The 17,445-nt window shown below is 33.3% G+C and overlaps 1 protein-coding gene across 1 annotated transcript in view; it reads right to left on the bottom strand.

Moving 5' to 3' along the window:
* The window catches only part of CDH19 (cadherin 19), an 81,933-nt gene that overhangs the window by 7,161 nt on the left and 57,327 nt on the right, over positions 1-17,445 (bottom strand). The gene's annotated exons all lie outside the window — the stretch shown is intronic.

Below are 17,445 nucleotides of genomic sequence, written 5' to 3'. Positions count from 1 at the left end.
AATTCTCTTGATCATCATTTTCTAGCATAAATGTAGCATATTAAATCCCCTCTTCTGCTATGGAAGGTGGCCTAGCCATACCAGATATTGAACTGTACTATAAAGCAGCAGTCATCAAAACTACCTGGTACTGGCTAAGAAACAGATCAGAGGAATAGCATAGGTACACAAGATGCAGTAGTCAACGACTATAGCAATCTACTATTTGATAAACCAAAAGAATCCAGCTCCTGGGCTAAGAATTCACTATTTCACAAAAACTGCTGGGAAAATTGGAAAATGGTAGGGTAGAAACTGGGCATTGACCAAACTTACACCATGTACCAAAATAAAGTCAAAATCAGTTCATGATTTAGGAATAAAGGCTGATACTACAAGCAATTTGGGAGAGCAAGGAATAGTTTACCTATCAGATTTATGGAAAAGCAAAGAATTCATAACCCAACAAGAGATAGAGGGCATTACAAAATGCAAAATGCATAATTTTAATTATGTTAAATTCAAAAGTTTTTGTATAAAAAAAAAACCAATGCAACAAAGATTAGGAGGGAAGCAGAAAATTGGGAGAAAATCTTTACAACTAGTGCCTCTGATAAAAGCCTCATCTCTAAAATATACAGGGAACTGAGCAAAATTTATAGGAATACAATTGAGAAATGGTCAAAGGATATGAACAGGCAGTTTTCAGAGGAAAAAATTAAAGATATCTATAGGCATATGAAAAAATGCTTGAAATCACTACTGATTAGAGAAATGCAAATGAAAACAACTCTTAGGTGCCACATCTCTCCTGTCAGATTGTCTAAAATGACAAAACAGGAAAATTATAAATGCTGGAGAGGATGTGGGAAAAGTGGGACACTGCTACACTGCTGGTAGAGTTGTGAACTGATCTAGCCATTCTGTAGAGCAATTTGGAACTATGCCCAAAGAGCTATAAAATGTTCATACCCTTTGACCCAGCAATACCACTTCTAGAGTTGTATCCCCAAGAGATCACACAAATGGGAAAGGGACCAATATGTATAAAAATATTTATAGTGGCTCTTTTTGTCATGGCAAAGAATTGGAAATCAAGGAGATGTCCATAAATTGGGTTATGGTTGAACAAGTTATGGTATATGAATGTAATGGAATACTATTGTGCTATAAGAAATGAGGAACAGACAGACTTCATAATTACCTGGAAAAACCTACATGATATAATGCTGAGTGAGCAGAGAAAAACTAGAACATTATACATAACCACAGATATATGGATTCTGTGATGACTAACCTTGATAGACTTAGCTCTTCTTAGCAATATAAGGTTCAAAGACAACTCCAAAGGACTCATGAGGCAAAGATATCTACATCCAGAGAAAGAACTATGGAGACTGCATGCAGATTGAGGCAAACTGTTTGCTCTCCTTTTTTTCTTTTTTTTTCTTTCTTTTGTTTTTGTTTTTGTTTCTTCTTTGTCATGATTCATTCCAGTGGTAATAATTCTTCTTTACAACTTGACTATTGTGTAAATAATTTCAATGTGAAATTGTATGTTGAAGATATATGGGATTCCATGCCACCTTGGGGAGGGATGAGGGGAGGAGGGGGAGGAAAATCTGGAACTCAAGATTATGTGGAACTGAGTGTTGTAAGCTAAAAATAAAAAATCTTAATAAAAAATCCTCTCTTCTCTATATTTAATAACACAGAAAGTAAACTGATAAAAATGTGAACAATATATTTCACAAATATCTCATTTGCTTCAAGACCATGAAAGTGTAACTAAAATAGATCATTATCATCAAAGAATTACATCAAAATTCCATATACATGTACATACTCACATATATATAGATATACATATATCCATTCACATAATTTATATATCAGAACTAATTAGTCTATGCATATACATATATATTCATTAATGTTAAAAATCAAAACATGAATCATGGAAATTATTATTCTGATTTTTCACAGATTTTAAACTCAGTATATCACAAAAGGCCTTACTTGAAAAGCCAAAAATTCAAATATTTTTTAATAGTCATATCATTTAACTTCAAGAACAACCAGCATTATAGATATAAAATAGTTCAAGCACCTCTTTATGAATAAGTATTTAATAATTTTGTTATATATTGATACTCATGAAAACATCAACTAAAACTAATAAATGTTACATAAAGATTTATGAGACAGACAATTCATTTTTCATTATCTTTGTTTTATTTCTATCAGTTTATGGCAAGGCAAGAGTGAAGGGCAAAATAATGCAGTCATATTTTACAACTGAGGACCAGTGGGCAGAAGTTCTATTAGCCATAGTTTGTAAGGTCCTGTTTCCCTATGAGTGTAGTATTCTTCGGTTAGGTGTCTCTGGCGTACTATTTGGCTATGACTTGGTTATTGACAATTTGGGGGTGGCAATTATATGGGGTACCTGTTGCCTGGCTTCTTAAAATGTCAGGTTTAGTCTGCCTTATGAAATGAGAAAAGCTTACCCTCTTCTATCGCTTTGCTCAAACCATATCTTGAATGAACTTTACTCATATTTCTGTCAATTGATATATATCTCCCCTTGAAGTCCAACTAAAGTGTTAACCTCTGTCCCATTAAGTATTCCCCATCATCACACTCTATCTCCCAAAAGAAACTGATTCTTTTCCCTAAAAATTTCTCATAGTTCCCCCCACCCAGATTCCTGTGTATTATATTACTCTCATTTTTTATTATGTTTATATGTGTACTCATGCTATGAAAATATTAGGCTCTTGGCAACAGGGCCTATGTTGTAATCACTATGTTAGCCTCAAAATTTATTATGATGCCTTGTTTGGGGGGGGGTCATCTTAGTAAATATTCACTCAACAACTCACACTGAATCAAGTATCTAAGATGTGCAAAGAAAATGGACAGGAAGAAGGAAGGAGGAACTAACTATATGCCAGACGCTGTGCTAAGTGATTCACAGATATCTCATTTTATACTCACAAGAATCCTGGGAGGTAGTTACTATTATTATTATTTCCATTTTACAGATGAGGAAAGAGGCAAATAGATGTTAAGTGACTCTTCCAATGTTACACAACTAGTAAATATCCAAGGCCACATTTGAATGCATATCTAGATGGGAGTAGATGTCATTTTATATCTCTTCATAAGGAAACGACATTGGGATTTTAGTGGTCTGAATATTCTGAATCAACTTTCTGAGATGGCATTAAATCCAGATCTCTAATTTTATTTCTGTAAGGAACTTCTAGTGTAGAAGCACTTTCCATTGAAGTAGGCTAGTAAATGCTCTGTAATTACAATTTTAAAGAATTTCCTGAGGGAACTGAGAAGATAAATAACTTGTTCAGGGTCACACCACTGCTTTGAGTCAGAAGCAGGACTCCAACTGTTGATAACCTTCTAGTTGGCCTCTCTGCCTTAAATCTTTCCACACTCTAACTCAGATTCTAAAGGAATCTTCCTAAAATGCATGTCTGATCACATCACTTTTCCACTCAATAAACTACAGTGGCTCCCTGTGACCTTTGGAACAAAACATAAAAAAAAAAAACAAAAAAAAAAACTTTTGTTGGATTTTAATAGCTTTCATAACCTGGTGGCTTTCTTTCTAGTCTTTTTTGATACAGTGACACCAGTTTCCTTGCTCTTCCTCACCCAACACATCTCATCTCCCAGCTTTGTGCATTTTCAATGGTTATTCCCCAAAACTGTAACTTTCCCCCACCCACTTGCTGGATTCCTTGGCTCTGTTCAAGTCTTACATAAAATCTGGCCTTTGCAAGGAGTCTTTCCTGGTTCCTCCCAATGATAGCACCTTTCCCCTGAGATCACCTCCAATACATCCTTTATAGATCTTATACATATAGAGTTGTTTGTATCTTCCTTCCCTCTCTGAAATGTGAACTCTTTGAAGGAACTGGCCATATCTTTGTCTTTCTTTGTGCCCCGAGCACTTAGAATAGTTCAAATAATTTGTCCCCCCTCTCTTCTTCTATATTCTCTCTCCTGGTAACTTCATTAGTTGTCATTGGCTGAGTGTCAGGTGTAACCAAAGTTGGATAAGCAGCCTTGAAAAGGGGTCAGCAAACCATCATACCAGAGTTGCTAGCTCTCTTTAAACTCCCATATACCCCATATGTATATCTCAAATGGATGCCCCCAGAGAAATATTAAATCTCAACATATCTAAAACTGAACTCTACCTTATGACACTACCCCCAATGTCATTCAAACTTTATTACATCAGTTGAAGGCAATACCATGATTCTATTCTCCCAACCACCACCTTATATCAGGTACTCATCACTTTTTACTTTGATTATTGAAACAGCCTCCTAATTGGCCTCCCTGTATAAGTGATCTCAACATCCAATTCATCCTATATATTTCTGCCAAAGTGTTTTCCTTAAGTTCAGATGTAACTATATGATTCAACCATTCAATTAATTCTGCTGGCTTCCTATTGACTCTGAGATAAATTGCAAACTTCTTATTTACCTTTTAAAGCCCTATAATCTAGATGCAGTCAGTCTTTCCAGTTTCTTTGGATATCACTCCCCCTCCTACACTCTGAGATCCAACAAACTGCCTTACTTTCTTCCTCACACTCTTATTTCCATGCTTTTTCACTGTCCTTTCCCCATACGTGTAATGCACTCTCTCCCTACTTATATTCATCTCATAAATTCACTGTCTTCCTTTAAGAGAAAGCGGAAGCATGAATTCCTTTTTGAAGCCATTTCAGATTTCCTCAATACTAGGGTCTTTCCTTCCCAAATACCTTGTATTTAAATACTGTGTATGTATTTGTATTATATTTATTCGTTTTATATTTTCATAGCACAAAATGTCCCCAGAATCTTGGTACAGTTGTAAGTTTTATTAACTTTAGAAATATAAATGCTACAAATTCACAAAACAATATTTGAAATGTTAATTATTAAAAATTTTAAAATATTGATTTTTTTAAAATAAAGTTCAACATAACCATTGTCATCTGCTATAAATTTCACTAATCAGTTTTTGAACTTTGGAAAAACTTTGATAACCTGTTGGTCAATAACTTAAGAGATGACATCTGTATTCTTAGCCTTAAGATCAGCCAGAAGATACATAAATGAGAGGTTTGATGAAACCCCCACAAGAAAAAAAAGTGTAATGGAGATTGATGAAGTTTTTCTTCCTTCTATTCTTTTTTTCTTCTCAAAGGGTTTGAAGGAGAAGAGAGAGAGAGAGAGAGAGAGAGAGAGAGAGAGAGAGAGAGAGAGAGAGAGAGAGAGAGAGAGAGAGAGAAAGAGAACATATATACACATATGTGTGCATTATTTTTTTAAAGAATGTAATCTTCTCAAGAGTAGGGACTGCCTTTGCTTTTGTATTAATATCCTCAAGGATTAGCACAATGATAACCATTAGAAAATTTTTTATTCATTCATTACAGAAATTAGTATAGCCTGAATCAACATAAGTCATATGATCTTCTCAATAGAGGCAAACAACAACAATAACAAACTTTTGACAAAATAGAACACTGAGAAGGGCTTTAGGGATTTTTGGAGAGTGAATGACATTTTTTTTAAATTTATTTAGCATTTTATTTTTCCCCATGTAAAAACCATTTTGACATTTGCTTTTAAAACTTTGAGTTCCAAATCCGCTCCTTTCCTCCCTCTTCAACACCCTCATTGAGAAGGCAAGCACTTTGACATAGGTTCTACATGTGTAGTCATGTAAAACATTTCCATATTAGTTATGTTGTGAAGAATAATATAAACCAAAAAAAATCTCAAGAAAATTAAAGGACATAAAAACATATGTTTCAATCAGTATTCAGACACCATCACTTCTTTATCTAGGGATGGATAGCATTTTTTTATATGTCCTTCAGAATTGTCATCCATCATTTTAATGCTGAGAATACCTAAGTCATTCACAGCTGATCATCTTACAATATTGCTGTTACTTTGTACAAAGTACATTTTACTTTGCATCAGCTCATGTCAATCTTTTCCAGTTTTTCTGAGAGAATCATGCTAATCATTTCTTATAATACAATAGTATTCCATCACAATCACATAACACAATTTATTTAGTCATTCCCCAACATCCTCCCAATTTCTTGCCACCATAAAAGACAAGCTATAAATATTTCCATACATATAGGTCCTTTCCCCTTTATTAAAAATTTTTAAAATCTCTTTTCGGACACAGAAATAGTAGGAGCACTGGGGTATGCATGGCTTTATACCCTTTTGGTCATAGTTCCAAATTGCTCTACAGGATGGTTGAATCAATTCACAACTCCACCAACAAAGCACAAATGTCTCATTTTTCCCACATCTCCTCCAACATTTGTCATTCTTCTTTTCTGTCCCATTAGCCAATCTAATAGGTATGAGGTAGTATCTTAGAACTTTTCAATTTGCATTCCTCCAATCAGTAACACTTTAGAGCACCTTCTCATATGTCTATAAAAAACTTGAATTACTTCATGTGAAAACTGTTCATATCTCTTTGTCAATTTGGGGATGGTTCCTATTTTTGTAGTGATCCAAAATCTTAAGGAAGTAAATAACTCCTAAAAGCCTAGAATTGGGCAAGGGTAAGTGAATGATGTTGTAAGGCACCAAGAAATAAAACAAAATCAAAAGTGAAAAAATGTAAGATAATATGAAACATCTCATTAGAAAAATAACTGGATAACTGACAAAAGAGGGGCAATATTAGATTATTTGACTACACAAAATTTATAATCAAAAAAAGAAAATTTACACAATATTATAAGCAATTATTATGAAAAATGGCCCCACAGTCCTAGAACAAGAGGGTAAAGTAGAAATATATATATATATACATACACACACATATGTATGTACTATGTACGTATATATGTGGGTGCATATGTATGGATATATGTGTAGGTGTGTATTATGCATGTGTGTCTAAATCTGTGCATGCATGCGCATTTGTATGCACATATTGTGTATATGTGTATACATGTGTGTGTATTAGAAAAAAACCTACCATTCACTTGAAAAAGATACCAAGAAGAAAACTTACAGGAAAATCATTGTCAAGTTTCAAAGCTCCCAGGTTAAGGACAAAATAATACACACAAGGAAAAAAAACAATTTAAATACTGCAGAGCTACATTCAGTATGTCACAAGATCTAGCAAGTTCTACACTAAAAGAACATATTATACTCTGAAAAGCAAAACAGCTGACCAAAAATAATTTACTCAGCAAAGTCGATTATAATCTTGAATGGAAAAAAGTGACACTTAATGAACTGAAAGACTTTCAGGTATTTATGATAGATCAAAATTCAATGGAAAATTTGATATATAAGAAACAGAAGAAAAATGAGGGAAATATTGCAGGCCAATCATAAGGGGCTCATTAAGGTCAAACTGTTTACTTATTATGTTGTCAGTGTTCTTAAGATTGGCATTATTACTTTGGTAGTTTGAAAGAAAGATTGGATCTGAGTTCATTAGGATGGGGTGATTCTAAAAAAAAAAAACAAAATTGAGTAGTAAAAAGTAAAAAGGAGCAATTACCTCATACAAATGAGGCATGAAAGGAAGAACTGATACAGAGGAAGCAGGTGGAGGAGCTTTTATCTACCCTCATCAGATCTGGGTTAAAGAGGGAAAAATAAATGCATCTAAAAGAGCATAAAAGCTGTCTAAATTAATAAAGAAACAAGAGAAACTTTTAGAAGCTTGTGTAGATTAAGATTTAGAAAGGTGGAGAGAGAATAAGAGAACAACTCTCAGAAGGATCGGTAGAGTAAGTAATAGGAAGGTAAGGGGAGAGGAAAGAAAGAAATTATTTAAAAGGGTGTAGAATAGAAAAGTAGTAGTTAGAAGTAAAGTGAGGAGGAACTGCGTGAAAAAGAGAGGATGAGAAGGACAATAATGTGGGAAAATAGGATGGAGGGTAAAAGACAAATATTAATTATAAATTTGATTTGAATGGGAAAAAAATCACCCATAAAATATAAATGGGTAGCAGAATGGATTAAAATAGAATTAGAAAATATATCTACAGGATGGGATGTGGAAAAATTGGGATGCACTCCCTGTTGGTTGAGGTGTGAACCGATTCAACTTTTTGGAAAGCAATCAGGAATTTATGTTATAAAACTACCTATACCCTTTGACCCACTAATACAACTCCTTGGTTCATTTCTGAAGATGATTACAAGAAAAGAAAAAGAACCTATATATTCTAAAGTATTTATAGCACCTCTCTTTGTTGTGATAAAGAGCTAAAAATTATGGGGATGCCTATCAGTTGGGGAATTTCTGAACAAGTTGGGGTATATGACTGTGATGGAATACTTGTGCTATAAGAAATGATGATTTGAAGATCTTGGAAAAGCATGGGTAGACTTGAACAAATAATGAAGAGTAAAATGAACAGAACCAAAAGAATATTGTATACAGCAACAGCAATATTGTTTTAAGAACAATTTTGGATGACTAATTCATTTTGACTATTATAAATACCCAAATTAACTATGAAAGACCTATAAATAAGCATGCTATCTGCATCCAAAGAAGGCAATGATAAGTAGAATTATGTATAGAATAATTTTACATACACATGTATACATTTACACATATATGCATGTATGTATACACTTATACATGCATGTTTGTGTCTAATGGTAGCCATCTCTAGGGCAGAGGTGGGGAAGGAAGAGAAAAAAGAAAAAACATTAGATGATAACTTTAATATATGTTAAAAAGGAATAACAAGTTGTACATAAGGTATGTGTAATTTCACACCTTGACTAATATGGGAAAATGTTCTGCATGATTTTGCACGTATAACATATAGTTTACCATCTGAAGTAGGGAGGATTGCTGGGGGGGGTGTGGAATTTGGAGTTTAATTTTTAAAAATGAATGTTAAAATTGCTTTTACGTGTAATTGGGACAATAAAATATTATATAAAAAAAGGGAATTAGTATAGTCGAAAAGAAAAAAAAAACCTTTAAATCAATTAAACCAGGAGGGTTTTTATTTTTAGAAAAACAAGAATAAAATAGATCAGCAGTTATCTAACCTGAACAAAAAATTCACCCAATAGGTTGTTCATGTGAAAAATGAAAAGGAGAACTTACATCATTTGAAAAGATTATTAGAAATTATTATGCCCAATTATGTGCTAAAAATGATAAAATAGAGAAAATTATTGAATGCTTTCAAAAATATAAAATACCCAGAACAAAATAATACATTCTCTCTCTCTGTCTCTGTCTCTCTCCATATAGACATATATATGTATATGTATACATACACATATATAATACATATATATAACCTAACATCAGAAAAAATAAACAAGGCATAATGAAATGCAAAAAGAATAATAATACTCTAGTACTTGATACCTTCACAAATAAATTATATCAAATATTTGATGAACTATTGATTGGAATACTATGTAAACCTTTGAAATAATAAGCAAGAGGATAACTTCCAGTTTATTTATGATATAAATACTCTTTTGACACTCAAAACCAGGTAAAGACAAAGCAGAGAAGGAAAATGATTGATCGATATGCATAATGAATGCAGATAAAACTTTTTAAACAAAAAATTATCAGATAGTCTAAAGCCATGTGTTAGAAAGATTATGCACTATGATGAGGCTTGATTTATAGGAATGATGCAAGATTGATCAAGCATGAGGTTTTGTAAAATGAACATTTCAATTATACAAATAATAAAAATAATTATATGATCAAATCAATAGATTCTGAATTTTTGTTTTTTTTAATAAAATCCAACACTCATTTTTGTTTAAACTCTAAAAATCATAGGGAAGAAGAGACCTTTCTTTAATATAGTACATAGTATTTCTCTAAATAGAAGAGTATATACATATGTAAAGCACAAAATTTATATGCCCTTTCAGAAGATCAAGTTTAGGCAAATATGTCTGTTACCACAAATATTGTTTAAGATAGTGCTAGAAATGATAGCTATAGCAATAACATGAAAAAAGAATTCAGAGGAATAAGCATGGGCAAAAATAAACAAAATTATCTCTTTTTGCAGATGATATAATGGTGTACTTAGAGAAACATAATCAACCAAAATAATTAATAACCTCAGTAAAGTTACAGGATATAGGATAAAGCTGCATAAAATGTAATCATGGCAAAAATTAGTTCAGTATCTTTGCCAAGGAAACTTCAAATAGGGTCATGAAGAATCAGACATGACTGAAATGACTGAAAAACAACAATATAGAAAATTCAAGCTTTTTTGCATGATTGTATTTTTGTATAGTTAGTCTTCTAGGTGAATTCACACCATTAAAATCAAAAGGGGCTTTTAAAAATTCCACACTAAGTATGCTTATCTCCTCTTTACAATTATTTGAGACATAAGTACTATGTACTTGTACTATGTGTAAGCACTATTCCATTGTCTGAAATTGGTCTTTAGAGCAGATTTTAAATGCTTTTAAGACCCTTAACTTTCTTTCTTAAAATTTTGTTACATTGGAAAAAGGATCATGTGAAGCTCTTGTTTTTAACTGTTTCTAATAATATTAAGAGATAATACTGTCATATAATGAAGACTTCCATATTTTCATTCCCTTTCATATATACTCATGGTTTTCTCAATTTAGTGGTCAGTCAGTGGTATCAATATTTTACTGGTTACTGCTATCTGATAAATACAACAATAGGCAGGTTATTGACACATGTGAATTACAGTATATTTTACCTTCTTATGGTATCAGATTATGAAAGATGGTCACTCACTCTCTTGTCATGTATGTAAAGCAAAATCATCACAATGGTTTTAAACAGGAAAAGCCTGTAACACTCTACTAGGTCATCATTTTCTTTGACTTTTAAATGTAGTTGCAATATATTTACAATTATGCTGACTTTATCAGTAGTATTGCCAGAATTTACAATTTTTACCATTTACCATTTATTTACCAATTTACCATTTTTGAAAGTTTCTGCAATCCTCATAGTATTTTTTTTGTTGTTGATGTTTTTGTTGTTAATATTATTCTAGAGAGAGGCAAAAATGCTTTTAATTTGTGGACTTTCTTTTACTGTAACAGATAAACTAGAGTGTTCTATGGAATAACTTTTAATTACAAATTTTAAAAATATATTTTTGGTCAAACTTGGAGTTTTTAAGAATTGTAAACTGAAGAAATATTTATTAATTGGACCATGTGATACAAATTCTTTGAGAGCAGAGTTTGTCTCATATCTATCTTCACATTTGTAACACTTGGAAGAATGCCTACCCCCTAGCAGGGACTTAAAAAATAATGTTGGACTGAATTAATGAATTTGTTTAAATATCTAGACAGAAAGGAAATGATAATGAAGATAAGAATCTCTTTGTAGTTTGCCTTATGTAAGGATTAAAGAGAACAACCAGGATAATGAGGGGAAATGAATATGAGTCTTAGTGGAAGTAATTAAAGTTATCTAAACCAAAGAAAAGATTTGGGGAAGCTGTGATCCCAATCTTTAAATAGCCTGACTTTCAATATTTAACAAATAAACTGTTATCTCTAAAGATATACAAAACAAATAGAGGCATAATATTGAGCCAATGGACAGCTCTTCTGGAAAAATAATGAGTAAAGTTATAGTACCATCTTAGTTATTGTATTTCTGATTCCTACATTAGGCTCATGTAACCTATTTTCTGTGATACCGTTGGGCTGTGTGTTTATTTGTTTTGGGGGATCTAGACCTCCAATTTCGTTGGTATACTACAGGTAAGGAAATGCTGTCTACTGATTCAGATTAATAACTATTGCATGATTTATAGTCTCAGAGATTTGATTGGGGAATGGAAGAGTTATAGCTGCCTAGGGTCACATAGTCAATGTGTGCTAAGCCTGGAACTTAACTTTTTAGGTTTCCCTGACATTTAGGCTGGCTCTGTACCATGTTGCCACATTGCTTCTCTTTTCAACTAGTTTAAAGAATGCTGAATGATAAAGAACTTCTAAAACTTCACAAAAATGCAAAAAAAAAAAAGAATTTCTCACTGTCAGCCTAACAATCTATATTTATCTGCACAGCTATAGTTATCTGGTTATCTATCTATTCAGTTAGGCAGTTCCATACTCTCTCTCTGTACACACATGCATGCACACACACACACGTTCACGTGTGTGTGTGTGTGTGTGTGTGTGTGTGTGTGGTAACAACCTCTAGCAAAGAGTTAACTGGCCACGGAGACCCTTCCTGTTTGGAAAGACAGGAAACTCCTATGAGATCAGCCCTCAGAGTACAGCAGGAGTTTAGAAGAACTCTGGAGGAGAGCAGAACAGAGAGGTAGCAGAGCACTTATCCTATAACAGCAGCCAACCATAGCAACAGCCAGTATCTGACACATTTGCAGTCCCCTTCTACAAGACCAAAAATGTTAGCCTATAAATGGGCAAGTAGGAAAGTGTGTGAGTGTGTGGGTGTTCCAGTAACAGAAGTACTAAGGGGTGAGAGAATAACAAACAAAACCAAAACCAAAAACAAACAGCCACCCTGCCCTATTTTGCTTCAGCTTAATCTTTTTATTGTGGTAAAAAATACATTCACTGAATTTAATATTATTGCTTATAAACACGTTTAGCTAACTCTGTCCTTATATTGCCTGTGGTTAGCATGACCTCAGCATGCTTAAAGCATAAAGGTCCAATAGGAGCCTCACAAGAGAGGAACTTTTCCTAATGCAAACCTAGGAAGTCTACTCCAGTCAATTGTTAGAAAATTTTGCTTTCCAATTGGGGGATAAGCACAAGCCATCCCAAAATAATACTTCTAAGGGCAGAATAAATGCAACTATAGGTCAAATTTCATAAGCCTAACCCATAAAGAAGAGCTTAAGGGTATGTGTGTGTGTTTGCACAAACATACACACATATACTCTTAAGCAAATATATGTGTGTATATAAACATATAGGCTCCTAAAGATGTAATATGTACTACATATTGTGTATATTAAAAGTGCAACTATATTGTATTAATGTATATTAAATATGTATGTTATTTATGTATGTGTATTAAGTGTATATTAAATATGCAAATATTACTAATGTAATATAAAAATGTAAAGTGATATTATAGATACTATATACATTATAGTTTTAATATATTACAAATGTGCTCTATTAGAGATGTATACATGTGTATAAGAATATAAATGTGTTTATATGTATATATGGAATAATATACAGATAATATATATTTGTATGTATGTATATATGTGTGTGCATATATATATGCACACACATATATTATAGTAATAACATGATGTATTAGAAACTTACAGTTTAAGAACATCAATGACTAAGTCTTCTAAAATCACTTATAAAACTGGTAACTCTTAATAGAATCTTCAAGTAAGTGAAACATCATTCTTATTTTATAGTCCATTTTATTGTGCAATTTTTGTTCACTTGCTTGAAGTACATAAAATAACCCCACAAAAAGAAGAAATCAAATAGAAAAGCATTGTACCAGGAAGTTATTAGAACTTTATTCTAGTAACAATTATTTCACTAATTTACTTCATATTCTTGGACAAGTCAATTAACCAAGCCAAACAAGATGATCTCTAATGTCTCTTCTAGGTCTGTAACATCCCATGCATTTTTCACTATTTATAGATGTCATTCACTAAAATAATTAGCACTATACTGTTTATCATATTCAGAAAAATAAATAACTTTAGGCCTGTTCACATGAAGGAAAGAATCATAAGATATTTGAGTAATTTAATAATACAAATAAATCAGAAAATCCAAACCAAAGAACAATATAAACTGATTTTTCATGTGTTTGGATGTAAATATAAAAATCAGTCTCAGATTTATCATGAGATTCCATTAATATCATTTGGAGAATATGGCTTTCTGATTCCCTTAAGTACCCTGAAGACAATCAAGGTAAACTGAGAGGTAGCAAACACACAAAATCGAAAGCAACTAAACATTTCAATCACAAACAGGTTAAAGACAATTTTAATGAGTGCCATCCTACTGCCATTCATTGTCTATTCTTAAAATTTCCTTAACATCAAATGAGCATTATATGGTAATTTCCTGTAGGAATAAATGTCCTGGACTTAGATATTTCCTGAATTCATGAAACGTGTACTGCTTTAGTTTCTTTTGTAAGCATTGTTATATCACATTTTGAAACAAAATGTCTCATTTCAAATTAGCTTTTATTTCTGTAGTTTTTAAGTTGGTTTCCATTTCAAATAACTGAATTCTGTAATTTTTCTCGTGAGTAATACAAAAAAATCCATGCCTAAATTCAAAGCACTTGAAATTTAAACAATTCATTCCAATTCAATAAACATCATTAAACTAATTACTATTCCCTAGGCAGGGACTATATTTTTTTAAAAAAGATATATTGCCTTTCTCAAGCAGTTTATATAAACTAATTAGATACTTAATTCATGGCAATATTCTGGAACATAGCTGTGATAAGTAAGAGCTAATATGTCTTCATGAAGAAAAAGGTACATTTTTCATTGTATGTAGTCATTTGCATGACAGAGGAGCTCAATGGTGTTTTTAACTCCAGTTTCTTTTTTGTCATAGTAATTGGACTATTATATGAAGGGAAATGATGGGGTTTAGACTGTGGGAATGCCCTAGAACCCTATACTGAATCTTCCCATTTGATCTGGCTTTCCAGATGCCTCCAGCCCTTCCTCACCCTATTTCTATACCCAACCCTAGCTCTCCATTGTCTATTATCTCCAGGTAGCCTTCAGCTATTTCCCACCCTGGAGTCTAACCTCACCCCAGTCCCATAAAGATCCTCCCTCTGCCCCTCCTCCCATCACTCCAAGCTACTTGACCACCCTAGATCCCTCCCACAACCTTTCTATATATAAGATCAATCTTGCCTCCATGAAGGTGCTCAGATTCAATCTACCTCAGCAAATTTCTTAAGATTGTACCCAATATGGTGAATCTTTAATAATCTTTGTTTTTTCTCTTTGACTGAAAGAAGGCTTGAGTCAAATTCATTCAGCAGGACTTGGTGCTTTGGTATTTTAGGGTCTTGAGCACCCCTAACTTCATCATATGGTTCCTTGCCCTCACCAGAATGATATAGAGATAGTTTAGTTAGAAATCAGGAAGCTTTTGACAAAGTCTCTCAAGTTAACCATGTCAAAAATATATATGGATGAGATTAAATTTCATTTGGTAATTTAAAACTGTTCAAATAATCAGACCCAAAGATAATTTTCAAGTGATTGTTCATGAATATGTCTTTGACCTTATTATAGTTAACATTTTTACAATGACTTAGATAAAGACATAAATGACAGGCTTATCAAATTTGCAGTTGGCATAAAGCTTTTAAAGATTCCTAATACTAGGTGAGAATTTTGATCCAAAAATATCTCCACAATTTAGAATAATAGACTGAATCTAATTATATGACGAAATCCAATGGGATAAATATAAATCTTCAGATCTGCATTGATAGAATTTTTTTCACCAGGCATTACCTGTTGTTGTTTGTCCTTTTCAAACAAGATGAATGACATTGGTGTTGAGGTCAGGGAACCATATGATGAGATTTTGGGGTGCTGGGGACCTCAAAATACCGACACATAAGGTCCTGCTCAAATGAATTCAACTCAAGACATCTTACAACCAAAAGAAAACAAAGTTTATTAAAGATTCACCATATTGGGTAGAATCTTAAGGAAACTTACCATTTGTGACCCTTGTCTACAAGCAGGCCAAATTCAGTCCACTGAGGTAGATTGAATCTGAGCACCTTCATGGAGGCAAGATGGATCTTATATACAGAAAGGTTGTGGGAGGGATCTAGGGTGGTCAAGTAGCTTGGGGTGATGGGAGGAGTGGCAGAGGGAGGATCTTTATGGGACTGGGGTGAGGTCAGACTTCAGGGTGGGAGTAAGGGTGGGAAATACCTGAAGGCTACCTGGAGATGACAGACAATGGAGAGCTAGGGTTGGGTATAGAAATAGGGTATAGAAATAAAAAAGTTTGAAAAACAGTTTCTGGGTAATTTAATCATTTTATTAATAAGGCCAGTACATTTATTAATAAAAGGATGGTGATTTGGCCATCTCTCTCTTAGACCAAAGGCCATCATGGTGGTGGACTCACAGTTTATATAACCTATGAAGAGTAGGTAAGTGCATCCCAGGTTGGAAATCAACCCTGATTGGCTGGTAATTAATGAGAAAATGAATATTACAATGAGGGGATGGACAAGAACTTTGTTTAAGCCACTTACTTCTTAAGTTAACCCCAGTCTTGGGTAATCTATTCAAAGAATTTATGTCCTACCCAAGCCTGAGCAGAACACAATAGCCACGCTATCTGGATGGGATCTTAACAAGAAAGTCCAGTCTCATTATCCACAATGCCCTTCTAGAGACTGACCTTTTAAAATCAGGACTTTAGAAAAAAGGGAAAAACTTTGGATCTCCCCAAATCATTGCTTATTAATAATCATTTCTCTCAGTTATAAATTCTATAATAGTCTGATTAGAAGTATCTTGTTAAGACTTTCACAATGGATGACACTTATTTAAGATCTGTTAATAGGTTTGGTTAAATTTTTGATGCATAATTTCCTTTTTATTTTGAAGTAAATTTAAGAACCTACTTTTGGTCTTAACAGTTCAATAGCTTAAATTTTTAGATATTTTCTTACTTTATTCTTAATTTTCTTAGTGAATTCCACATTGTTCTGAAAGTATTTTGATTTGCTTACAAAGGGTGTGGGTGGTCCTTTAGGATTCTGCCTACTTTGTCAGTTCTATTTTCATTGTGCACATGGTCATTAAGTTTACAAACCTCAAAATTGGAAAGCTGCATTAATTTGAATTGTTTTTTCAATGTATAGTTTGTGTATGATCACTGGGGATTAGAAATGTAAAGCTATTCATGATTGTTTTTAACTCTTGTATACTCAATTGAATTGTAAGCATTTCTTTAAGGAAAAAAAGTAAATTCTTTTTATTCAGCCCCTCCACCAAAAAGATAGGGTGGGGAAGGGCTGGAGGCAATTTAGGTGTGAAAAGCCAGATCAAGTGGGAAAATTCAGGGTGGGGCTCAAGGGGGTTCCTACAGTCCAAACCCCAATATGAAGAAGGTGATATCATGACTTGGAAGTGAATTGGAATTGTGAGGCAGGGCTGTGCAAGGTCACCAGTCTCATTCTCTCCTACAGTGTCGTCTGGGTCCAGTGGAAAAATCAGAATGACTGGAGATGGTCCCAGATGCAGTGCGAGACCTTGGCCTTTTAAGCTAAGGTACTTAACAGGTCTCAGTTTTTAAGACAATGATCATTCAGTGATTAAGGCTAGGGAAGAAACAAATGGGAATAGCATTTATATAGGGTACTAAGGGTACCAAGCTTCACATG

Source organism: Trichosurus vulpecula, chromosome 1 (assembly GCF_011100635.1).
Source record: "Trichosurus vulpecula isolate mTriVul1 chromosome 1, mTriVul1.pri, whole genome shotgun sequence".
Classification (NCBI taxonomy): domain Eukaryota; kingdom Metazoa; phylum Chordata; class Mammalia; order Diprotodontia; family Phalangeridae; genus Trichosurus; species Trichosurus vulpecula.
This window is presented reverse-complemented; position numbering and strand designations above follow the sequence as displayed.